This window comes from Microcaecilia unicolor, chromosome 7, assembly GCF_901765095.1.
Source record: "Microcaecilia unicolor chromosome 7, aMicUni1.1, whole genome shotgun sequence".
Taxonomy (NCBI): Eukaryota; Metazoa; Chordata; class Amphibia; order Gymnophiona; family Siphonopidae; genus Microcaecilia; species Microcaecilia unicolor.
Genome location: NC_044037.1, coordinates 43,475,285 through 43,500,925, shown reverse-complemented (window position 1 = coordinate 43,500,925; position 25,641 = coordinate 43,475,285). Strand labels below are relative to the sequence as shown.

The window sequence follows — 25,641 nt, the reverse complement described above, 5'->3', positions numbered from 1 at the left end:
TATTACCAAAAATCAAAAGCCCGGTTTATAATTAGTACCAGAAATGTTTTACAGCATAGGAGCCGGCTCAGTGGCTGCTTAAGCATCCCCCCCCCCCCCCCCACAAACATTGAGAAAATTCCTTGTATGTGTCCAAGGAGGGGTTATTTCCATTGGGCTTAGCACCCCCAATCATTTTGAAAAGTTGGCTCCTATGTTTTACAGTGCTCTATTTCTGATTCCTGCATACCTTCCTGGAAAGAGTTAAATATGAGCTATCAGTTCAGTTTACTGTACCAATCATGTATTAATGAGGCTGCAAAAGCTCCACTTGTGGAATCCTCCAGGGAGGGAGTGGTTTTGTGACCAGAGAACAGAATCTTTCCTCATTTTCAGCCTCTTGGCTGAGGGTGTCACATCTCTCACACTCAGTCCTCCAGCTCCATCCTCCCGCCTGCAGCAGCCTCTCCTAGGGACCTCCGTCCGGACACAAGGTAAGGAGTTTGCTTTGTATTCTATCTTGAATAGCACAGCCTGAGTTCAGCTAGAGAACGCATGATAAAGCACATTCCTGATTTGCAAAACATTCTTCAGTCAAAGGTGCCTTACTGACGAGTGATCAGGAGAGGTATTTGCTCATTGTACACATCACCAAACACTATAGCATGAAGGTTATGCTTTTTCTTTCAAATGATTTGTGAAAATCAGAGTTCTTCAGATCTGAACAGCGAATGTTTTCTAGGGTACAAGACTGAAAACTGGAAGCTGAACAAGGTCCATTAAAGAAACGACTACGGTAAGGTTGGAAATATGAATCTATGCTTTATTTCAGGGCAGAGCTGAATAAGTCCAAGACTAGATCATCCCATAGGTGCAAACTCTGGGGGTGCTGGAGTACCCCAAATATTGTGCAAATGCCTTTACTTTGCCAAGGAGGGGTAACTTATAATGGGTTTAGCACCTCCAATCATACTGCAAAAGTTGGCTTCTAAGGATCATTCTAACAATATTTTTCAAAAGAGAAAATGTTTAAAACAAATTTAGACCACTACTATAAATAAGTTTGGATAGCGGGAGGTATGTCTTAAAACACTGTTGCTCAGAAGAAAAAGTGACATTTTGGTGCGTATCTTTACTGTTTCAAGTGACCCTCAGGATGGCTGTGTAGCTGTCCAATGAATGTGAAAGGGACTTGGGTTGTACTGATTAAAACCTTTACAGCACGAGCTGCTTTGCTTCCTCTAATGAAAATATTGAATTTATAATAGCTCTTAAGAGAAACCACATCTTTTCAAACAGGAAGTAAGACATATTGGCAAGTAATTACTGCAAGACCCAGTGCAATACAGAATTGTAATAAAATCAGCTTAAGGAAGTGACCCGGAGAGAACACAGGATGCAGAGCTGAAGCCAGTTTGTAATGCTTGGTGGAACATTGATAGTTCCCTTAAAATTTACTGATTTAGTTCAAATCGTGGTCCTTAGAAAATGTTTAATGTTTAGAACTTTATTTACCTCTACATTATTTCCTAGTTTTAGGGAACAACATTTTCCTCGGTACATGTAAAGCCGTGAGTCAACTAGGGATCTGCCATTGTCTGAAACAGTTCTACATTGTTTAGGGCAGGGGTTCTCAACCCCGTCCTGGGGGACACTCCTAGCCTGTCAGGTTTTTTAGGGTATCCACAATGAATATGCAAGAGATACATTTGTATGCACTACCTCCATTGTATGCAAATTGATCTCATGCATATTCATTGTGGGCAGTGGCGTAGGAAGGGGGGCAGTGGGGTGGTCCGCCCCGGGTGCACGCGCTGGGGGGGGGTGTCGGCTCGCTGGTTCTCTGCTCTTTCTGCCCCTGAACAGGTTACTTCCTGTTCCGGGGCAGAGAAAGCAGGGAAGCAGCAGAGCCGACGCAGCTCCCAGTGACGTGCACTGGGGCGGATCGGCCCTCACGCCTGCCCCTCGCTGATAGGTAGGGGGTGTTTCGGGGGCGGGAGCGTTCCGGGGGGGGGCGGCCGTGCCCTGCACCCCGGGGGGGGGGGGTGCGCAGCAGCGACCCGCCCCGGGTGTCAGGCACCCTCGCTACGGCACTGATTGTGGGTCTCCTGAAAACCTGCATGGCAGGTGTGTCTGGGGGACTGGATTGATAAGCCCTGGTTTAAGAGGTCCTTGCTGAAGGTTAGTTGCATGGTATCTGCAGCAGGACCCATAGGAATAAAATGGGACCTGTGGAAGATAACATGCACTAATCTTTAGTAACAGACCCCTTACTGTTGATTTGAATCAGTGGCGTAGCTACGTGGGGCCTGAGGGGGCCTGGGCCCCTGTAGATTTGGGCCCCCCTGGCGACGATCCCCTTGAACCCTCCCCTGCCGCCGTCTGCCCCATCAGATACCTCGTTTGTTGCAGCCGAAGAGAGGCTTCTTTAGTTCAGCGCTGGAGTAGCGCCTTCGTTCAAGGAAGTTCCTGCTGTGATCAGCTGTTTCTGACGCCTTACGAAGTATCTGATGCGGTGGCGGGGCGGGTGGCGACGGGGGAGGGTTGGTGTCGGAAGGGGGGTCCAATGTGGCGGCTGCGGCGGCTGGGGGGGTGACGGGGGGTGGCTAATCAGTGCCCCCCCACCTCGGGCTCTGGCCCCCCCCTCCCAGCGAGGTCTGGCTACGCCCCTGATAGGTGGTCAATGCTGCACATTATAGCAGGGGTGAGAAACCCAGTCGTGTTGCCAAGATTTCCACAACCAATATGGATGACATCTATTTGCATACGATGGAAGTAGTACATGCTAAGAAATCTCATGCATATTCGTCATGGAAATCTTAAGTAACCCGGCTGGGATGTGGCCTTCAAGGACCATGGTGGCTATCCCTACTTTGTAGTGTAGAAAATGCCGGTTTGATTCCCAGGTTGGCTGGGGCTCTGAAGGCAGCATTGATGGACCCTGGGAGGAGGGGAGGGGAGGAAGGTTGTGATTCATCCATGGGAGTGATACAAGAAGGTCAGTCAGACAGACCCGTGGTTATAAGGTTCTGAAGGGAAGCAAGCCACACGGCACCTGGTCCAGGATGATGGTTGCAATGACCCAGCTGAGCCTCTGGCATTAGGTTTCAGCCTGGTTCTGGCTGATTAAGTGGAGAGAAAAGGAGGAAGTGAGAACTGCTGGCTAAAAAGAAGGAAGCAGATTTAAATATCTTCTGTTCTTGTGAATTTTACAATTTACTAAGAAGATGTGTTAATATATGCTACTGCACGGTAAGAGAGCACTTTTTAGTAAATCTAGTCTGCTAGTTGCTAATAAAACAGTAAAATGAAATAAAAATGAAACACACACACACACATACACATGCATAAACCAACTTGAAATAAAATAATTGAAAAATGAAATGCTTTCTAGTGGAGATATGGGATTGGCTTGGTAATTCAGTTGCTCTACTCGAAGTGTTTATTCAATGAATATAAAACAGGGCTCTTGCTAGTGAACAAAATATAATTTATTATGAATGGGGTGAGACTTTTGCTTAAGTCTGAGGTACGCAATTTGAGGGGTTTTTAGGGGGTTGGGGGGGGAGGGTGATTGAAGCTAGGATCACAGATGTCCACAGTGACTCATAGTGCATTCTGGCATCTGGGTAGGATCTAGAAGCTTATCAGGAACAATCTAGCCACTCCAGTGCAGGCAGCAGTCATATCACACATGGACTGCTGTAGTGCTCTGTTATGTAGATCTCTCCGCCCAGGGCAGGTGTTTGAAATGTGGCAGCACAGCTGTTAGCAGGCTGTAGTACTTGTGAAAATACACTGCAGTACTGAAGGCATTGCAGTGACCTCCTGGGTAGAGGTGGATCCAATATAAGTACTTTGACTCTGGGCAATTCACTTAACCCTCCATTGCCCCATGTAAGCCACATTGAGCCTGCCATGAGTGGGAGAGTGTGGGGTACAAATGTAACAAAAAAAATAATAATTGACTTTTTAGCAAACAATTATTGGCACTAATTAAATTAAATTGAATTCTATGCATGATCTGAAAAATGGGGCATGGAAATGGGAGAGTCATGGGTGAAATGGGGGTGTTCTGTTCCTAAAATTAATGTGGATTGTTATAGAATAATGGGGATATGCGCCTAATGTAGGCCTGAACATTTGCACCGTGGGTCAGTTGATACAAATGGCCACCCCTAAAGTTAGGTGCAGATCCCAGGCATAAGCGCTATTCTATAAACTCTGCCTAACTTTAAGCGTGGCTTATAGACTAGCATGCTTCAGCACCTTTTTTTTTTGGTGTCATACATAGAATCTAGCCCTAAGTGCTTTAGGTGCACTACTACTAATACTACTTATCATTTCGATAGCGCTACTAGACGTACGCAGTGTCGTACACTTGAGCATGAAGAGACAGTCCATGCTTGACAGAGCTTACAATCTAATTAGGACAGACAAACAGGACAAATAAGAGATAAGAGAATTACTAAGGTGCACTGTTTATAGAATAGAGCTTAGTGCTGGATTCAGTAAATGACATTCAAAATTCAGCACTGAAAATAATCAGTGCTGAACGGTATTCTATAACAGGTGGTCTGGGATCGGTGCCCTTCACAGAGCAGCACACAGCACCAGGACCGCCTCAACTTTGGGTGCGAGGATTTACGCCCATTGAACCAGGTATAAATTCCAGTGTGCAAGTTGAGCACGATCCGCACTATCCTGTAAACACTGTGTGCATCTACAGGGTACAACCCTGACCTGACAGTGCCCCCCCCTTTGCAAATCACATGAAAATACTGAGAAGCTATTCTATAAATGGGCACATGTGTTTTTGTGTGGCTCTGCCATTTCTGCTCCATTTTGACGCTTTGCATCCGTTAGAACGTTTTTTTTTTCCTACTTGGCGTGGAAGTAGAGCTTAATTTTGGTTGCCATATATAGAATTCTCCGATAACTGCGGTGCAGTAGTGGTGCGCCACTTATACATTGCTTGAGGTAACAGAGGCTTTAAGTGCTTTTTCAAAAAGCCCTGGAGCGTCAGTGGGATTTGGAGCCTGGCTTCCCTGCTTCTCAGCCTGCTGCTCGAACCATTGGGTTTCTCCTCCTTGCTTCTTTGTATCCTGGCCTGTAAAAACTGTGTTATTACAGACGTTCCTTTCCACTAGAACATATTTGACATTCTGCATTATTTATACTTTTGTGGCGACACTGGAATGTGTGTCATTTCCATATAAAAAGCTGATGTCTATATGTCTCCATTTGTGTTTAATTTCAGAAGGTCATAAACAACTATAAAAATGGCCATATTTTGTATATTTTAAAAAATTGTCCTGCTATGACTCATGCAAATATCTGCTCACAGTAAATCCAGCTTAGTATTGACTGTAACCAAATAAGGTTCGTACAGTTCCTAACTTACTCAACAAAAAATTCCAGAAAACTCTTTTTATTGGGGGGAGGGGGAGGAGGGGGAAGGGGAGAAGGAGAAACAGCCCAGAAACAACTGACAGTTATTTTCCAAATTCTGCATTCCTAGCTGTGACGCAGTTTCCCATTCCAGACACATAAAAAGTCAAAAACTCTTTTGCCATCTTTTTTTTTTCTTTTTATCTTGGAACACCTTCCTTAACTCTCGCTATTCCTGTTCTCATCTAATAAGCAATCGTGTGGGGCTCGTATTATTCTCTCATATCCCTACTAAAAAGATGAGGCACCTGCACAAATTACTGCAGTGTTGCTGATCCTTGACTGAGTCTTTGCTTTCTTCTGTTCACTAAGGTCCGCCCTTGATTCAATAGTCCTGGCCCAGAGGGCTGAGAATGCCAAGATAAGCTGGCAACCAGGCCTGGATTTAGACATGAAGAAAAAAAAAAAAGCAACTGCCTAGGGCAGCAGGTTTGAGGATGCCAAATTCCCAGGCCAAAGGGAAGCCTGCTCCTGCTTACTTCTGAGCAATATGCGTGTGTTGATCCAAAGGGACCAGTGCAAGCATATTGGGCATCACTGTAGCAACGTTGGCCTCCTCTGCCCCTCTTCTGGCCCTCTCAGCCCCCTCTCTCACTCCCTGGGATCTCCTATCTGGTCTTGCGTATGGGCACCAAAATCTTAAATTCAGTGCTGCAAGGAACCCTCACGGTTCTGACAGCTTCTGCTTTGCCATCTCCTATAACGTTTTTCACCATTTGATTCCAGAGGCAAAAAAAGGTGATCATCTGAGTTATTATTCTTTGAGTAGTGTATTTATAATATAGATGATCATCTGGGTTATGACTGTTTGAGTAGGTTATTTATAATGTAGATGATCATATTATAACATAGGCGATCATCTGCATTATTGACTCTTTGAGTAGTGTACTGTATAAACACACTACTCAAAGAGTCAATAATGCAGATGATCGCCTATGTTATAAATAGATCATCTACATTATGCATATGGCTCAGAAGTAAGCAGGAGCAGGCTTCCCTGTGGCCTGGAATTTGGCAATCCTCAAAACCTGCTGCCCTAGGCAGTTGCTTTTTTTTTTTTTTCATGTCTAAATCCAGGCCTGGTTGCCAGCTTATCTTGGCATTCTCAGCCCTCTGGGCCAGGACTATTGAATCAAGGGCGCACATTAGTGAACATAAGAAAGCAAAGAGTCAGTCCAAGGATCAGCAACACTGCAGTAACTGTATATTGTATATACAACTTTGTCAGTTTGCATAATGTGTGAACCTATAAAGCTGTGGGTTCACAACAGGACCATACTTAAAAGTATGTGGTAGCCAGGTGAAAAGTCCAAAAAGTGCCTATTTTCTAAAGGCAATGGGGCACCTTTGTGCTTTTATAAAATATTCATCCAGTACTAGCCCCACATATCTTCTAAAATATCCAAGTACATTATAGATCCTCTTCCACTCGGAACAAAGTAACCCCCTAGGAAAGCCTATGTGCAGTCTGTGCAAAGTGCACACAACCCTTGCACTGCATACTCTTTATGCATGTATATGGCTGTGCAATTTTATACAAGGTCTTTCCAAGCTTTTATAAAGTAGAGGTTAAGTGTTTTGCCCAAGCTCATTCAATGAGTGTTGTGGAGCTATAACAACAAAGGTCATTTCATCTTTTTGGTGTTTTAACCAATAGGATTTAGGCTAAGAACTAGAGCAACTACTTGCATAGAGTACACCTGGCCCTTTGTAGCTTGTGTCCAAGTAAAAGAAGATAGGATACCCTAGAGGAAAGGAGGGACAGGGGAGATATGATACAGATATTTAAATGCTTGAAAGGTATTAATATAGAAACAAATATGTTCCAGAGAAGTTGAAAATGGTAACACTAAAGGACATGAGTTGAGGTTGCAGGGTAGAAGACTTAGGAGTAATGTCAGAAAATTATTTTTCACAGAGAGGGTGGTTGAGGCCTGGAATGCCCTCCCAAGGAGGTGGTGGAAAAGAAAACTATGGTGGAATTCAAAAAGGCATGGCATGAACACAGAGGTTCTCTAATTAGAAAACAAATGATATTAAAAAAACAGAACTTAAAGGGTTGCATATGTGTTTGCATGGCATCTGTTACTTAGATGCCAACTCTGGCTGCGTCAACTAAGGCCGGTACTGGGCTGGCTTGTATGGTCTGAGTCCCGCATAGAGCAATTCGGTTTAGATGGGCTGGAGAGAGCTGTGACAGAAAGCCCAGTAATTTGAATGTGAGGACAGTGCCAGGCAAACTTTTATAGTCTTTGTCCAGCAAATGACAAGATGGAATTTGGATTGACTGGAGTGGGCTTTGACAGCAACTCCAGCCAGTTGGAACATAAGGACAGAGCTGGGCGGACTTCTATGGTCTATGTCCCAGAAACACCAAAGAAAGACCATGATAAAGTACATAATATCATGTTCATTGTTGATTTATTTGAAATTATACTTATTGAAGTTTCAAAATTACCAATAAACAAGAAGCAGTGCATACATGGAAGCAAATAACATATTACAGTGGTGGAAATAAGTATTTGATCCCTTGCTGATTTTGTAAGTTTGCCCACTGACAAAGACATGAGCAGCCCATAATTGAAGGGTAGGTTATGGTACAGTGAGAGAAGCACATCACAAATTAAATCCGGAAAATCACATTGTGGAAAGTATATGAATTTATTTGCATTCTGCAGAGGGAAATAAGTATTTGATCCCCCACCAACCAGTAAGAGATCTGGCCCCTACAGACCAGGTAGATGCTCCAAATCAACTCGTTACCTGCATGACAGACAGCTGTCGGCAATGGTCACCTGTATGAAAGACACCTGTCCACAGACTCAGTGAATCAAGTCAGACTCCTAACCTCTACAAAATGGCCAAGAGCAGGGAGCTGTCTAAGGATGTCAGGGACAAGATCATACACCTGCACAAGGCTGGAATGGGCTACAAAACCATTAGTAAGAACGCTGGGCGAGAAGGAGACAACTGTTGGTGCCATAGTAAGAATAATGGAAGAAGTACAAAATGACTGTCAATCGACAAAGATCTGGGGCTCCACGCAAAATCTCACCTCGTGGGGTATCCTTGATCATGAGGAATGTTAGAAATCAGCCTACAACTACAAGGGGGGAACTTGTCAATGATCTCAAGGCAGCTGGGACCACTGTCACCACGAAAACCATTGGTAACACATTACGACATAACGGATTGCAATCCTGCAGTGCCCGCAAGGTCCCCCTGCTCCGGAAGGCACATGTGACGGCCCGTCTGAAGTTTGCCAGTGAACACCTGGATGATGCCGAGAGTGATTGGGAGAAGGTGCTGTGGGCAGATGAGACAAAAATTGAGCTCTTTGGCATGAACTCAACTCGCCGGGTTTGGAGGAAGAGAAATGCTGCCTATGACCCAAAGAACACCGTCCACCCACTGTCAAGCATGGAGGTGGAAATGTATGTTTTGGGGGTGTTTTCTCTGCTAAGGGCACAGGACTACTTCACCGCATCAATGGGAGAATGGATGGGGCCATGTACCGTACAATTCTGAGTGACAACCTCCTTCCCTCCGCCAGGGCCTTAAAAATGGGTCGTGGCTGGGTCTTCCAGCACGACTGACCCAAAACATACAGCCAAGGCAACAAAGGAGTGGCTCAGGAAGAGCAACATTAGGGTCATGGAGTGGCCTAGCCAGTCACCAGACCTTAATCCCATTGAAAACTTATGGAGGGAGCTGAAGCTGCGAGTTGCCAAGCGACAGCCCAGAACTCTTAATGATTTAGAGATGATCTGCAAAGAGGACGTGGACCAAATTCCTCCTGACATGTGTGCAAACCTCATCATCAACTACAGAAGACGTCTGACCGCTGTGCTTGCCAACAAGGGTTTTGCCACCAAGTATTAGGGTCTTGTTTGCCAGAGGGATTAAATACTATTTCCCTCTGCAGAATGCAAATAAATTCATATACTTTCCACAATGTGATTTTCCGGATTTAATTTGTGATGTGCTATCTCTCACTGTTACCAATAACCTACCCTTCAATTATGGGCTGCTCATGTCTTTGTCAGTGGGCAAACTTACAAAATCAGCAAGGGATCAAATACTTATTTCCACCACTGTAATCCAATCTTATAAAGGAAACCCTCAATACCAGTACTTTAGAGAATATATAATGACTGCTGAGTAAAGACCTCTCACTCACATACCCATCCCACCCTTCCCTCCCTCCCTGTCTTCCTTTATTTCCTCAGAACCTTCTCATCCGGATAGGGCACAAAATTAAACTTCTAGATCATTTATCAAAAGAGAGCAAACTCTCGCAGTTAAAGTGTCCAAAAAAGGATGTCCACAATCTCAGGAACTGGCGTTTAGCTGGTCAACATCGTATATCCACTGAAAGGCTCTCCATGTGCAAAATTTCATGTAGTTGGGATCTCCATTGAGTCAAGGTAGGAGGATCAGTCTTAATCCATTGGAGTAAAATACAATGTTGGGCAATAACGCTTTACAAAGAAATAAGCTAATGAGACGAAAGCCTTCATGAATGCCTGTTACATCATCCAATAAGCTAGCCTTCGGACTAGTAGTCCATTGACTGCGATAAATGCCCATTAAATGTGTCAACAAAGTCTCACAAAAACTCCTTTATGGGAGGGCATTCCCGAATGCAATGTTCTGGCTCTGATGTTGAGAGTCCGTTCACTTTATTTTATATGAAGTTCTTGATCAATGTGCAGTTTTTGGGGGAAGAGATAGTGGTCACATTAGTTTTTCCCCAGTGGCATTCAGTGTGGTACTGCAATAGTGGGCATGGCCTCTCATGTTACCACATGTTTAGGCTTTGTAGTGTATTAGTACTGCTGAATTTCACGGCAGCTTTTGACACTGTGGACCACAAGATCATCTAGTACAACTGGCACAAACAAGTATCAGTGGCACAGAACTTGCCTGGTTCAGATCCTATTATCAGATAGCAGTCCATACTGTTTGACAGCATCTCATGGCCACTTTGGGGCGTTGACCTGGTGGGGGTACCACAAGGATCACCACAGTCATCTATTTGTTTAATACCTACCTTAAGCCAATAGCTGAGCTGATTTGGTTGAGGGATATTCAATCCATATCTATGTGGATGATTGCAGCTAGTCATACCCATTGAACCAGACTTACCTACATCCTTCAGTAAACTACTACCTATTTAACAGCAATTCAAGAATGGGGCTAAAAACAACACTTGACCTGAACCCAGTAATACAGAGCTCCTGTGGGTCCCTAACACAAGAGGTCATATACCCTACATCAAAAACCCCTTAAATCACAGGATAATTCAGATTTAGAAGCCTGTTCTAACTCAAAGCACGGGGAGGGGGAAGAGTATGTCCTATGAAAGAAGATAGAATGTGCTTCTAAGATTCAATATGAGCACATTCAGCATTTCATCCAAAGAGCAGATGAACACTTTGTCATTTCTTTTTTGTAAATAATGCAACCATAAATAGTCACGAACTCACTTAACATAAGAAATGATGATGGGAAAACAATAATCTCCCAGATTCTATATGTGACGTTCAAACCTGGGTGGCATTGATTCTGACATAATCATCCTTTCCTAGAACCACCAGCAGGGCTTTTTTTGAGGATGTACTTGGGGGTACTGAGTACCGGCACCTTTTCCATTGTCTGCTAAAATTGACCCATGGTCCCCAAGCTTTAATGAAAGATCTCAGGCTGTACACACCAATTCTGTCTTGTCATAGATTCTGTGACTGGTTGCAGGAGTCTGGCTATTCTGGGGTGGGTCTCTCAGTGATCACTCCATTCCTGAAGGGTGGCCTGGCATTGATACCGGCACCTTCTTCGCTAGAAAAAACACACTGACCACCAACATCTTGCCATGGGTACTGGCACTCACAACCCCCCCCCCCCCCCCCCCCCCCACCCGCCGTGGTAGATTCAACTTACCTGTAGTAGATGATGATAGTAGGATTTACTGTCTGTCAACTATTTGCTCCGAAATTCTGCCATCTTTTGAAAAGCTGTGGGGTTATCCCCAGGCTTTTTCCCACAAGTTTCCTATAGCCAGCTTCAGTTCTGAAGCAGATTACAGTGGACTAACTTTGGGAGGGTCCCCTTCCTTGTATACATGGAGCTAGTTGGAGCTTACAGAAGCACAGTTGCACGGGCCAGTATTTCGTCTTCATTTTGATTAATTCTGAAATCATCCACTTTTGGTTTTACGCATATAGACTTTAAGAATGAACAAACATGTAGATCTTCCCCAACACAAAGCCTACATCATGCTAGCGGAAGGCACTTCCCAGCAACATTTATCTCTCAAAGCTCTGCTTACATTTTTGTATAGCTTTTGGACCACAGATGCTATTTTGCTTGCCAAGGCCGTGATATAATTTGCCACATTGTAAACTTTACCAAATTAGGACCCGTGGTTTTCAGAGCTGTACTAGCAAGATCATTTCTTTAGGGTTAGCATTTGTGCTAGTGAAGGGACCAGAAGAGCAAAGCATGAAACCACTGAAGTATGTGTGTGTAGTTTATGGCTTTGTCAGAATGTCTCTGAGAAGGAAAATAAAACACTTGACCCATGCAGATTACTTTGGAAAACAGCGTTAACCAGATGGCTCTGTAAAGATTGGAACTTTAAAGCCTGTAAATATCGCTAAGGTAAAATGCAAGTTTCCATGTGCCAACACCCCTTCCTGAGAGAGATTGTGTCACAAAGCAGACTGGAATAAAGCCCCCAGGTATTATGTAATTTTTCCACAGTAGCTATTTAAAAAAAAAAAAAAAATCAGTCTTTCACATTAAAGAGTGAATTACAAAAAAATTACACGGATGGTCGGGTGCCTGGGCAGTCATTGTGGGTCCTTTTACCCAATGGCAGAAAAAAAGTGGCCTTAGCCTGTCCTTACGTGGGTCACTCCCCACACTAAGGCAATTTTACTGCAGCAGGTTTAATGGCAACTTTTCTATTGTTTGCATTAAAGGTCACCTGCTAAGCTTGCGCTAATGGGTCGGCACACACGGCAATATAGCTGCTCTGATTAGTGCAGAATATGCTGAGTTTCCACCCCTGTTCCCACCCCCAGCGCTAAAAAATAAAATCTATTTTTCAGCACGTGGAAGCATGCACTGATCAGTAAAATTACCCTAGGACACATGAATGCGCCCTGCATAAGGCCTTTTTTTTTTTTTTACTGCGGTAAGCACGCATTAGTGTATACAGCAGCTTAGTAAAATGACCCCTATGTTATTACAGCTTTACAGGGCAATTCTATGGGTTGGCACTCATTTGAAACACCACAAGGAAACACACTTAGCACAATTCTACAATGGCTTAAAGGTGCACCTAAACCAGGATAGAATATGAATGCAAAGCCACTGTGGTGTGCCAAAAACTAGGCATGCCAAATGATGTCATGCCAATGGCTGCTATAAGTTGCACACTAAGTGTGGTCAATGAATTCGCGCAACTGATAGTATCCTATAAATTGTGCATGCGCAAGGTGAGACCGCCCATGAAGGGCCAGATTTATATAAGGCACGTAAAAAATTTGCACGGTAAGACATTTCTGCCTAAACATATTCTATAAGCAGCGCCTAGACTTAGGTATGGATATACTCTTTCATTCATTTAAGCAGCGGCGTAGCAAGGGCGGGGTGGTGGGGCGGTCCGCCCCTGGGTGCACGCCGCTGGAGGGGTGCAGAGAGCAGCCACACCTGTCGGCTCTCTGCTGTTTCCCTGCTCCCTCTGCCCTGGAACAGGTTACTTCCTGTTCCGGGGCAGAGGGAGCAGGGAGCCAGCGGAGCCAAAAGCTGCGCCAGTAGCCAAGAATGCACCCGGCGGGGGGGGGGGGGGGGGGGGGGTTGATGCGCTGGGGGGGGGGTTCATTACACCAGGGGGGGGTGTCATGCTGCACCTGGGGGGTGCATCAGCGATCTGCCCCGGGTGGCAGCCGACCTAGAATCGTCACTGCATTTAACTTAAGTGGTTCACAGTCTCATTTTACAGGTACTGGGTCTGTCCCTAGTGGGCTCACAATCTAAGCAGTACATTGTACTACTGTTGCACCAGGGGCAACGGAGTGTTAAGTGACTTGCCCAGGGTCACATGTAGCTGCGGAGGGAATTTGCATCATATATTGTGTGTGACTTCTTGTGTATTACTGTGCTGCTTTTGTGCATCATTTACTGATTCTAGTCCTATGTGAATTAGGCGCTCTAAGTAGTAGTATTGTATAATCTTGATATGCTATTGCAGCCTACGTTTAGGTGGCACTTCCATAGTCACTGGACATGGGGAGAGGGATGTTGCAGGAGAAGGGTGGTGGAGATAGGGGTGGGTCGAGGGTCTTTTATTTTCCTTTGTAACACAATACCACAAGTGGGGCATCTGGTAGGCTCTGATGTGACACTCGGTTATTGAGGTTTCTTGCTGATCTAGTTTTGTTCTGCTGTATTGATGCAACCGAATCAAGTGCTCTGTTTGTTCTACTTGTTAATAAAAGATTAAAAAAAAAAAAAGAATGAAGGAATTATTGTGTTGGGGATAGCGCTGGATTGTAGCTTTTTCTTTTCTTTAACAAGAGGAGGACATCCAGAGGAGGATGTGTAGTTGCTTTGACACTAGCTAGGTGTTCTAAGTACATGCCTAATCCATTAATTAAAAGAAAGGTCTCTTGGAAAGACCTGTTTTGCTCTAAGGGCGTGAAACCTTCTATTTCTGCCTTTCTCAGTTTTGAAAACATGCAGTCACTCTCTGGCCTCAGGTGTACAGGAGGTTCTGCATTTTGTTTAAGAACAGTTGTATTTATATCGTTATTCAGTAGACATAAGGTTCAATAAAGAAGTTGTATTTCTACATGTTCAGTTGGACTACCATGAAGACGAGCAGGAAAGTGATGTCCCAATAAGGAAGTCCAAGGAGACCAGCTTTTCCTTGACCAGGGATGGCGATTTTGAACAAATGCTCATTAGGTCTACTGGTTTTGTTGGCTGAAATGAATGATATCTGTTGTAATTTTAAAACCCCATACTATTATGCTTTTATAACCTAGTGAAGAGTTATGGATTTCCAGAGGCTACTGGTATACATTCACAAGAAAGTAAAGGGAATGTAATTCTTTCTAAAATTCAAATGTCTGAATACATTTTTATACCCAAAAAGTTCCTTTATTTTAATGAGCATGGCTTTATCTTTAAACGCTGGTTAGTGACTCCATGCTAAGTGCGGTGCACTGCCACTCAAATGACTGAGGCTCAATTCCCAGGCCAAGTTTTCTGTTCTACAGACTGGCGAAGTCTGTCGATGCTGAAGAGTTTCTATTTACAGGCCTTGTGAATGAGGAACTTACAGTCATCAAACGGTGACTCTTAATGCTCAGATTTAGAGCCGGTGTTAGCTGGGCTCTGAAGGGAGCTTTGGTTTGTGACTGTCAGCTGAAGACTGTACTTTGATGGGGACCCAGTTAGGCAAAATAATGCCTAAAGGTGTGTGTGTGTGTGTGTGTGGGGAGCAGCATAAGCAGAGTCCTTGCATCCTTGCATTATATCAAGGATAGAAGAGACAGAAGTTGCTGTTGAATGCCAGTAATCATACACATCAATTTGTCCTGTCAAAGATGAGTATATGAATGTCCCCTGCACTGGATGCTAAGGCCACATCAGGAATACCAGGGACCCACAACCTCACAGCAATGAAATTAGTATCAGCCCATCAAGCTTGCTGCAGAGAGATGGAAGTAAGCCAAGGCCTAATCTGTTTAATATATTTGTGGGAGATATTGCTGAAGGGTTGGAAGGAAAGGTGTGCCTTTTTGCGGATGACACGAAAATAGCCAATAGAGTGGATACCCTGGAGGGAGTAGAAATGATGAGAAGGGATCTCCGAATGTTAGAAGAATGGTCGAGGGTCTGGCAGTTAAAATTTAATTCACTCAAGCTCACAAATTATTAAATTGAAACTCAAAACCACAGCTTCACTCTCACTGGATACAGGAAAGAGCTCTTTTTCAATTCACATTGATTAGTGTTAAAATTTAATGCCAAGAAGTGTAGAGTGATGCATTTGGGGTGCAGAAACCCAAAAGAGAGATACCGGATAGGAGGGGAGAGATTAGTAAGCTTGACTCAGGACAGAGACCTTGAGGTGTTGGTGTCGTAGGATCTGAAGGTGAAGAAACAATGCGACTAGGCGACGGTCGTGGCCAGAAGGATGCTAGGCTGCGTAGAGAGGGGCATGACCAGCAGAAGAAAGGAGGTGTTGATGCCCCTCTACAAGTTGTTGGTGAGGCCCCACTTGGAGTATTGTGTTCAGTTTTGGAGGCTGTATCTTGCTAAAGATGTAAAAAGACTGGAAGCGGTGCAAAGAAAAGCTACAAAAATGGTATGGGATTTGCATTGCAAACCGTATGAGGAGAGACGTGCTGACCTGAACATGTATACCTTGGAGGAAAGGAGAAACAGGGGAGATATGATACAGACGTTCAAATATTTGAAAGGTATTAATCCGCAAATGAACCTTTTCCGGAGACGGGAGGCGGTAGAACTAGAGGACATGAGACATGAATTGAGGTTGAAGGGGGCAAACTCAGGACTAATGTCAGGAAGTATTTTTTCACTGAGAGGGTGGTGGATATGTGGAATGCCCTCCTGTGGGAGGTGGTGGAGATGAAAACAGTAACGGAATTCAAGCATGCATGGGATAAACACAAACGAATCCTGTTTAGAAGGAATGGTTCCGTGGAATCTTAGTAGAGATTGGGTGGCGACGCCGGTAATTGGGAAACAAAACGGGAGCTGGGCAGACTTCTAAGGTCTACGTCCTGATCATGACTGAATAGATAGGGATGGGCTGGAGTGTAAATTTTAAGGGGCTTCGATGTTAGCTTCAGAACTTAGTACAAGAACAGTACTGGGCAGACTTCTATGGTCTGTGCCCTGAGAAAGGCAAGGAAAATCAAACTCGGGTATACATATAAAGTATCACATACCATGTAAAATGAGTTTATCTTGTTGGGCAGACTGGATGGACTGTACAGGTCTTTATCTGCCGTCATTTACTATGTATTTCTGTTTGTTAATTTCTTTTTGATAGCTGAGCCAACTGCAACATATTAGGTCCACAGTACTACAGTCATTCGGTCAAGATTTTCCCTGGGGATTGGCAATAGAACAAAGACGACCCATGTCTGTAGACTCATAGAACTCTTGCATGTTTTTAAAGAGTATTATTTTGGGATTAGATCATCATTTTCCACAAGGAATTTGGAACAAGACCAGAAAGTTTGTGTGACTTCCTTGATCATGGTTGAGCTGAGAATTAGGTTTCATGGTATTCTGCTGCAACCCTGATGGCAGCTATTGCTTTCCCCACTATAGGACTGGAGCTACTAATGTGTGCAATGGGACCTACTATTAAATTTGGCTCTGTGTGGATTACAATATAAGATAATTAGCCATATGTAGCAATGACCAAGTTGAAAAACCTAAATCAAAACATCATAGTTACTTTAAAAATTCCTGAAACAAGAAATCATTTACTATCAACTTCTATCTTGGACCTCCCATTCCCTTCTTCCTCAAGCATGCAATTTTTTTTTGTATTTCAATGTTCTTTAGCACCACCATGTTGTCTCACCTCATTACTAAGACATGTACAGTGTCTGACTTTGCTTTGCACTTTTTTTTTGCGGTCTATCACCAACCCAAAAGTTAAGTGTTTTTTTTAATTTTGGGGGGAGGTTGATCCTTTTAAAATTGGAATTTCCCTGTGGAGTGTTTAGCCAGAAATTACAATGATAAAGGGTTTTTATGCCGTATGAAGAAAGGTGGACCCTTGATTTCCTCCTTACCATTGACCATATATAGAGTGGAGTGTTGGGGCAACAGAGGCTTTTTCCCTTTTTTCACATTTTTGTTTTTTTTTGCACTCCACCAGGAGCATTATAGTATATTAAGCTCATATGAGAGAGGTAATGTTGTACGTTGAACTGTATATAACAGACCATAAACTTTGAGTATCTGAGGCTGTGTTGTGGTGCAACAAAATCAGGTAATGATCTGAAGCCTTACATATGGGGTTACCACGACTGTCTTCAGTTGAGTGGGACAAGTGGTTGTGTACATTCATTATAATAAAAAATGCTGCTGTGTTGGGAAAAAAGTTGATCAACCCAGAAACAAAATAAGAAGGGTAAGATGGAGAAAATGGTGAGTTTGCCTATGGAAAACTTGTATGGCTCAATGAGAATATCAAACGTTGGGACAACAAAGATACCTTTAAAAGAGTCCTTGTATGGTTATATTTATGTATTCACTGTGGTACCCAGTCTCTATGACAGTTGTTTATTATAAGTGTATTTTTGTGACATATTCTGTATCTGTTCTGTTTTGCCTTGGCCCACGCTGCTGTTATTTTTAAAGCTTTGTGTGTTATTATTAGTGTAATTCTCCTGGAATGGAAGGGGTCAATATGAACCCATAACAGTGAGCAGTTTGACTACTGTGGGCAGAACTGAGCTGGATATTCAATGTATCAAGGTATCTGAGGTAATCCAGAAGTAACCAGGCACCGGCAGATACTCAGAAGGGTGCCCAGTTAACTCGGTAGATAAAGTTAGAACAGCTTTTTGTTCTCCTAATTTTACCACTTACTTAGCTAGTTAGTGGACTGAATCTCACTGCTAACTGGTTAGGTAGCAGCTCCACTCAAACTCGTTAGAGCTGATATTCAGCAGCGTATCTGGTTACGTGCCAGATTTTCGGGCAGAGGTTTGAGCTGGAAGAATCGCTGGCTGCTACTTGCTTTAAGATAAGTTAAGCCTCAAGCAATATTTTTGAAAAATTAATTGAAGATATAGTGTTTTTAAGATACAAAGCTACACTGAGTAAAAACGCAAGACAGGTTGATCTATGAAGATGCAAATGACACTATTTATAGCTTGGGGCAAAGTCCCGTATGGCACATGGAGGGCATTTTCGATATGTTGTCCAAGTCCAATTGTAGATGTCTAAAATTCTCATCCTGAACACAGCAATTTTTGAACAACTCCATTGGAGAAAACCTGGTGTTGTCCAAACTCTAAAGGGTCCAATACAACAGGTAGAATTCACTCACGATGACCAAAATTCAGAAGAGCTAAATATAGGTGGTCACTATTTTAAATCAACTTAGTATAGCTGGCACAGCTGAAAAACAACAATTTTTCTGGATTCAAAAACTTGTAACTCCATTCTATCCAATCGGAGTTCCAGTCTGAACTTCAGCGATGAATATAGGAATTTAATGCAAGACGACACCTATTGAAGCAACAGTTTTTTTTCTCCAAGGGAGTTCTTTTCTGCTACTTCTTTTTTTTCCAGGTTTTATTGAAACTAGTGATAGCAGCCTGGTTGGGGGAATGGCGATCTTTGGGTACACTTTCTCTGTGTACATCTCCCTTGGGCAGTTGACGTTTCCTTTGGTTTAATTATAATTTAACAGTCTAGTGGAATTCTAGCCGTTGACATTATCAGCAAACTTATAGTAATTTTGTTTTAGTTAAATTTAATACAAAGAAGTACAGAGCGATGCATTTGAGAGTAAGAATCCAAGGGAAGCTGTATGTCTTAGGAGGTGAGAGGCTGATATGCACAGACAGGGAGGAGGGACCCTTGGGGGGTGATAGTGTCTGAGGATCTGGAGGGTGACAAATTGGTCTGACAAGGCAATGGCCTTAGCCAGAAGGATGCTAGGCCGCATAGAGAGAAACATAACCAGCAGAAGAAAGGAGGTGTTGATGCTCCTGTTGGTTGGTGAGGCCCTACCTGGAGTACTGTGTTCAGTTTTGAATGCTGTATCTTGCTAAGGATGGAAAAAGACTTGAAGCGGCCCAGAGGAAGGTGGCAAAAATTATATGGGGCTTGCACCAAAAGACATATGAGAAGAGACTTGAAGACGTGATATGTGTACCCTAGAGGAAACAAGGGACGGGGAAGATATGATACAGATGTTTAAATACTTTAAAGGTATTAATGTAGAAACAATCTTTTCCAGAGAAGGAATAAACAGTAAAACTAGAGGGCATAAATTGAGGTTGCGGGCTGGTAGACTTAGGAGGTAATGTCGGGAAATTCTTTTTCATGGAGAGACGTGGTCGATGCCTGAAATGCCAAGTTTCCAAGTTTATTTTAAACTTTGATATACCACCCTTATGGACAACCTTCTAAAGTGGGTTTACAATTTAATATAAAATGAAAATTGAAAAGAACGCAATAATTAATAGAATAGGTGAAATCAAAGCATCAAGGATACAAATTAAGAATAAAAGAATGAAAACTTAAAAAACAAAACGTAGACAGACTATAGGGGTGTTTCCTCTGGATTTCACCTTTGCTGATCTGAGGCCTGGTAAGGCCATGAACCATCATTTCTGACCATATTTTATGAATTCAAAATGGATTCTGCAGTTCTTTTCTGGCAGCATTGTTTTTGGCTACCTCTTTCAAGGACATGCTGGTTTACTTGCTCTGGCCCTCCAGTTTAACTGCTGGGAAGCTGTGTAGTCGAGAGCTTCACAGAGACAGTGTCTCCAGTATCTTGTGTGAAATTGTGGAGGAGAGTTTTGCACTACAAGACATGAATGAGGTATGCTAGTTGTTACCTGGTTAGCCAGACTACTACTTAAGCCCAAGGCCTCATTGCGATGACCCTATGTAACCTGATGGACAGAGGTATACGGTTTGTGATTGGTCCCTGACTGTCACCTGGGAACCAGGAGGGCAGTGCCAACCCGGGACGGAGAGAGAGAGAGATTTGAGGTTAGCTTGAGAGGAGAAGAGAGGAGAATAAGTTCTAATGGTGTACACATCTCTCTGAGGAGAGCGATTGGATTTGCCAGCACACCCATGGACTGTAATTGTTTGTGCTAAGTGCAGCAACAAGGCCAAGTTCAGAAGCGGCTTTGTGGGTTCCCAAAGACTGAGTATCCAGCTGCTTTGCAGTGCAAGGGCATATCAGATTACAACCTGCTATCAGGAGGGGTTTGCAGCGGATTCTACTAGAACCTGAACAGGAACCAATTCATCACTCCATCTGAACACTGAAGTTGTGGCCGACAAGGGTGAGAGAAAGGGTATTCCTTTATGGTTCAGGGTTAACCAGTTTGTGGTCTTTGCCTGTGAAGGACAGGTTTTGCTTAGGGATGTGGTCATAACCTAGCTGCTAAATTGGGGATTCTTGTCACTATATATTGTTTTTTTTTGGGGGTGGGGAGGGGGGTGTAATGATCAGTATTTATGTATTTTTGTAACTTGCTTGCCATATTTGCTTATTATTTTATGTATAATAAATAATATATATATTTCCATATTGGCATTACTCTTTCATTGAGGACAGTCTAGCTAGGACCCAGACGGCCACGTTGGGAACTGTCATATCTCTAGCCAAACGAGTCCATAGTAATTATTTGTATGTGTGCCTACATAATTGGGGCTCTCATTCTCTCATTTCTCTGTTTGAGGTTCATGCTGTGTGTTTTGCTATTTGCATTGTGGCATCTTCTGCTCCTTTGTTATCTGACTTGGGCCCAGATGCACAAAACCTAACGAGCCCACAACTTGCGTTTTAAACTGGTTCCAGCCAGTTTAAAACGCAAGTAGTTCACCCCGGGCATGCACTAAGGGCATTTTACCTGCCACGGTAGCAGGCAACGAAAACGGAATGCAAATGTTTGAAAAGCTATTATAATGAGCTGCAGTACCATTGCAGCCCTTTATAATCAGATGCACTACGTTTTTTCCGATCCCTTACCGTAGGAACCCTAACGAGATGTCTGACCTCTTGTTAGGGCTCCTGTGAGGGAATCGGAAAGGAAAAGGGCCCCCAAAAAAGGTAAAAAGAAAAAAAAAAAGCAGGGAGCGCATGTGAGGGGCGTCCTTTAAGGATGTACTCTCCCTGCGCTTCTGAGAAGACGTCTTTTTTTTTTTTTTTGCAGTTTTTTGTTCTGCCGGCCGCTTGTGTTTTTTCCCCCCTTCTTGAGTCTTCGCCGCGCCACTTACCCCTCCACAGCGAAATTTTCTATTTTCCTGGTTGCCGGGAGAATCGGGACGTACCTTTAGATGAGGCTCCTCTTCCTGGTCTCTTCAGCCAATCAGAGCGCATTTCGCTGACAACAGCCAAGCTAAGCCCACTTGATTGGCTGAAGAGACCAGGAAGAGGAGCCTAATCTAAGAGACGTCCCGATTCTCCGACTAGGTATCCGAAGGACTAGAGAATGCAAGTGAGCTACAACGAGTAGCTCATTTGCATTCCCTATCGTTGATGCATTCCCGTCCCTACCGATTCGCTATGGAATCGGTAAGGAACGGGAATTACCATGCTTTCATGCATCTGGCCTTGGAGACTTCTGCGTTTGTTAGGATTGCCTCTGCTGCTGCTGCGACAAGCCAAGCCAGATGCTTATCTTGATTCTTGCTATATCTTGGTGCTGATCAATCTGTCTCAACCAAGGGGCCTACGAACAATTGGGAGAGAGGAAATGGAGGGAGAGAAAAGCTAAACTTCAAAGCATCCTGAAACAGAAAGATGTGACTTGTTTTTTTGAATGCGTGCAATGATTCCTCCAATCGCAGATACAAAGACATTGCATTCCAGAAGAGCAGTCTGGTCACCCTAAACAATCCTTGTGTGAAGGAGGAGTTGGAGACAAAAAACAGTGACGGAATTCAAAAAGGTGTAGGATGAATAAAGAGGATCTCTAATTAGAAAATAGATGGTATAACCCCCCCCCCCCCCCAAACTTAAATGGCTGTATGTGTTTGTGGATGTGTCAAGTGGTGCTTAGATGGACACTCTGGCTGTGAAGAACTAAGGGCCTGTTTACCAAGCCACGTTATAGGCACATTAACATTTTTAATGCGCGTCAACCATGTATGTGCGTTAACTGTGTACACACCTACAATATCCCTATAGGCGCCTAAACAGTTAGCACGCTCACTGATTGTAGGTGTGTTAAAAATGTTAATGCGCCGTAGTAGAGAAAGAAGAGTGGGAATGGAGACCAAGGTAAACAGGACCTTAAGGGTGGTGCTGGGTCGACTTGTATGGTCTGTGTCCCCTATATGGCAATCTGGTTTAGGATGGGCTGGAAAGGGCTTCATCAGCAACTTAAATAGCTGGAACATGAAGGCAGTGACAGTCCGACCTATTTCGGTCTGTGTCCCGCAAATGACAGATGGATTTGGATAGGCTGGAGAGGGCTTCGATGGCAACTCCAGTAGTTGGAACATAAGGACAGGGCCAGGTGGACTTCTATGGTCTATGTCCCAGAAATGCCAGAGAAAGACCACGATCAAGTATTTTATTTCACATGATGATAATGAGTGTGACTGTTGAGTAGACTGGTTGGACCATTCAGATCTTTAGCTGCTGTCATTTACTATGTTAGTCACATATCACAACTCCACTTTTGCTCTGCTAAAAGAATACCTACCTGAAGATCACGTAAAAGTAGGTGCATCCTTTCCGTGAACATAATTTTTAAATGTTTATGCAATTGCGCGGTTTTATCAGAGCCTTTATGCATGGAAAACAGTCATTACACACAGAAAAATCTTTATAAATTTACATCATAGAGGATCCTAAAACAAAGGGCTGACAAGTCTTTTGCTACCTTGACATAGAACGCCCTTTCTCTTGCTTGTTCTCTGCACCCGCGGACAAACATTACAAAGGATGATTCTGGCATTTGGTTTTGATTAGGGCATGCGGCCTAAGACATTGACATTTGTGGTCATTTTAAACTAGGGCTTGTGCCAGCTAAATTGCTTAGTTCAATGGTCAGGAGAAAAAACAAACATTCCCAGTATATCTCAGTTTGGTATCTTAAAAATATGTCAGCAAATGTTGTGTCTCTTCAAGACTTGAAACTAAACCAATAACCAAAGCCAACAGTGATCAAAATGCATCATGTTACCATAATAACGCCCCTAAATTTGCTTGCTTTTCCTTATGCGTTGTTATGTTGTATCTGTGCTACTGTGAATGAAACCTTCCATATTGCTTTGCGAATTTAATATAAACAGCTAATAAATATAATTTAAAAGCTGTGGCATATAGCTGGAGGGGTGATTAATTTAAAAACCCAAATTAGCTATGATCTCATGCCTCTAACAATGCAGTGCTTGTGATTTAATCCGCCCTGATAAAAAGGTCAGTCCGTTGCCAGCTGCAATGTTATGATAAACAGATGTTTGAAGAACTATGCAAGATGCCTGCCAATTCTTTTGTATCAACCATTTATAAATATTGAGTATAAACATGAACTATTGCCCAAAGACAAATTCAAGAAAAGTTGTAGTTGTTACGCCTAATTTGTTTACAGAAACGAATACATGAGTTCTCTCCCTTCCCACTGTTCCCCTCCTCACAAAGCTGGTACACATATGTTGGCTCTGTATATTAATAGCCACTGTTAGAGATAAACAGGCTTATTTTCGAAAGAGAAGGGCGCCCATCTTTGACACAAATCAGGAGATGGGCATCCTTCTCCCAGGGTTGCCCAAATCGGCATAATCGAAAACCAGGTTTTGGGCGTCCTCAACTGCTTTCCGTTGCGGGGACGACCAAAGTTCATGGGAGCATGTCGGAAACATAGTGAAGGCAGGACTGGGGCGTGCCTAACACATGGGCGTCCTCGACCGATAATGGAAAAAAGAAGGGCGTCCCTGACGAGCACTTGGGCGACTTTACTTGGTCCATTTTTTCTTGCAACCAAGCCTTAAAAAGGTGCCCGAACTGACCAGAATGACCACCGGAGGGAATCGGGGATGACCTCCCCTTACTCCCCCAGTGGTCACTAACCCCCTCCCACCCTAAAAAAAAACTTTACAAATATTTTTGCCAGCCTCTATGCCAGCCTGACAAACAGTATGCAGGTCCCTGGAGCAGTTTTAGTGGGGTGCAGTGCACTTCAGGCAGGCGGACCCAGGCCCATCCCCCCCTACCTGTTACACTTGTGGTAGTAAATGTGAGCCCTTCAAAACCCACCAGAAACCCACTGTACCCACATCTAGGTGCCCCCCTTCACCCCTTAGGGCTGTGGTAGTGTTGTACAGTTGTGGGTAGTGGTTTTTTTTTGGGGGGGGGGTTGGGGGCTCAGCACCCAAAGTAAGGGAGCTATGCACCTGGGAGCAATTTATGAAGTTCACTGCAGTGCCCCTAGGGTGCCCGGTTGGTGTCTTGACATGTCAGGGGAACCAGTGCATTACGAATGCTGGCTCCTCCCATGACCAAATGACTTGCATTTGGTTGTTTCTGAGATGGGCGTCCTCGGTATCCATTATTGCCGAAAATCGAGGACGACCATCTCTAAGGTCAACCTAAATTTCGCGATTTGGGCGTCCCCAACTGTATTATCGAAACGAAAGATGGACGCCCATCTTGTTTCGATAAAATGGGTTTCCCCGCCCCTTCGCCGGGACATCCTGCGAGGATGGCCTCAGCAAAACTTGGGCGCCCCTTTCGATTATGCCCCTCAAAGTATACAACTAGGGTCTCCATTATAATTAGATTCTGATACTGAAGCGCTCTCAGTTCCTGCGTTGGCTCCTACATTCTCTTATTCTAAGAGATCAATATGCAGAAGAAATGTCCCCCAAGCTTTTTATATTGTTCTGTTTTAATAAAGGCCTGAAGCTTTCTAGGATACATAAGCTTTATAACACACTCAGAGATGGCACTTCAGTGTTCTTGCAGAATACATTTTCCCTATGAGACAGCCATTGAGTCAGGGTGGGCCAAGGGTATCTGATGCTCCATGCAAACCTTAGGTGTGCACCTCCCAGGGACAGCTCAAGGTCCTACTCTACTCTACCCCCCCCCCCCCCCCCCAAAGTCCTGCATTTCTCCTTCCCTTTCCTACCCCCATCCTAAGGTGTCCAGCATCTGGCCTTCCTATTCTTCCCCTCGTCTGTTCAGCATCTCATTTTCCCTCTCCTACCTCCCAGGTCTAGTGTCCAGCATCCATCATCTCCTCTCTCTTCCTTTTCCATGCTGTCACTGTCACTGCTGCCAACCCACCTCTTCCTGTGCTGAATCTACGAGAGGACTCAGTGCTGACATGGAACCTTTCAGCACAGGCCTGTGCTCAAGCCTTACTATGTCTCCCTCCCTAATGCAGACTTTCTGTCTGAGTGACAGCAGTGCTTTTGTGCATGCCTGTGCCAAAAGGTCCC

General features: G+C 43.9%; 1 protein-coding gene across 1 annotated transcript in view; it reads left to right on the top strand.

The window, feature by feature from the left end:
• Window positions 1-362: 362 nt before the first annotated feature.
• Window positions 363-25,641, top strand: part of FHL1 (four and a half LIM domains 1) — a 129,803-nt gene continuing 104,524 nt past the window's right edge. Inside the window, exons 1-2 of the mRNA XM_030210059.1 lie at window positions 363-473; window positions 722-775. The gene's annotated coding sequence lies outside the window, so the exon portion shown is untranslated. The remainder of the gene's footprint in view (window positions 474-721; window positions 776-25,641) is intronic.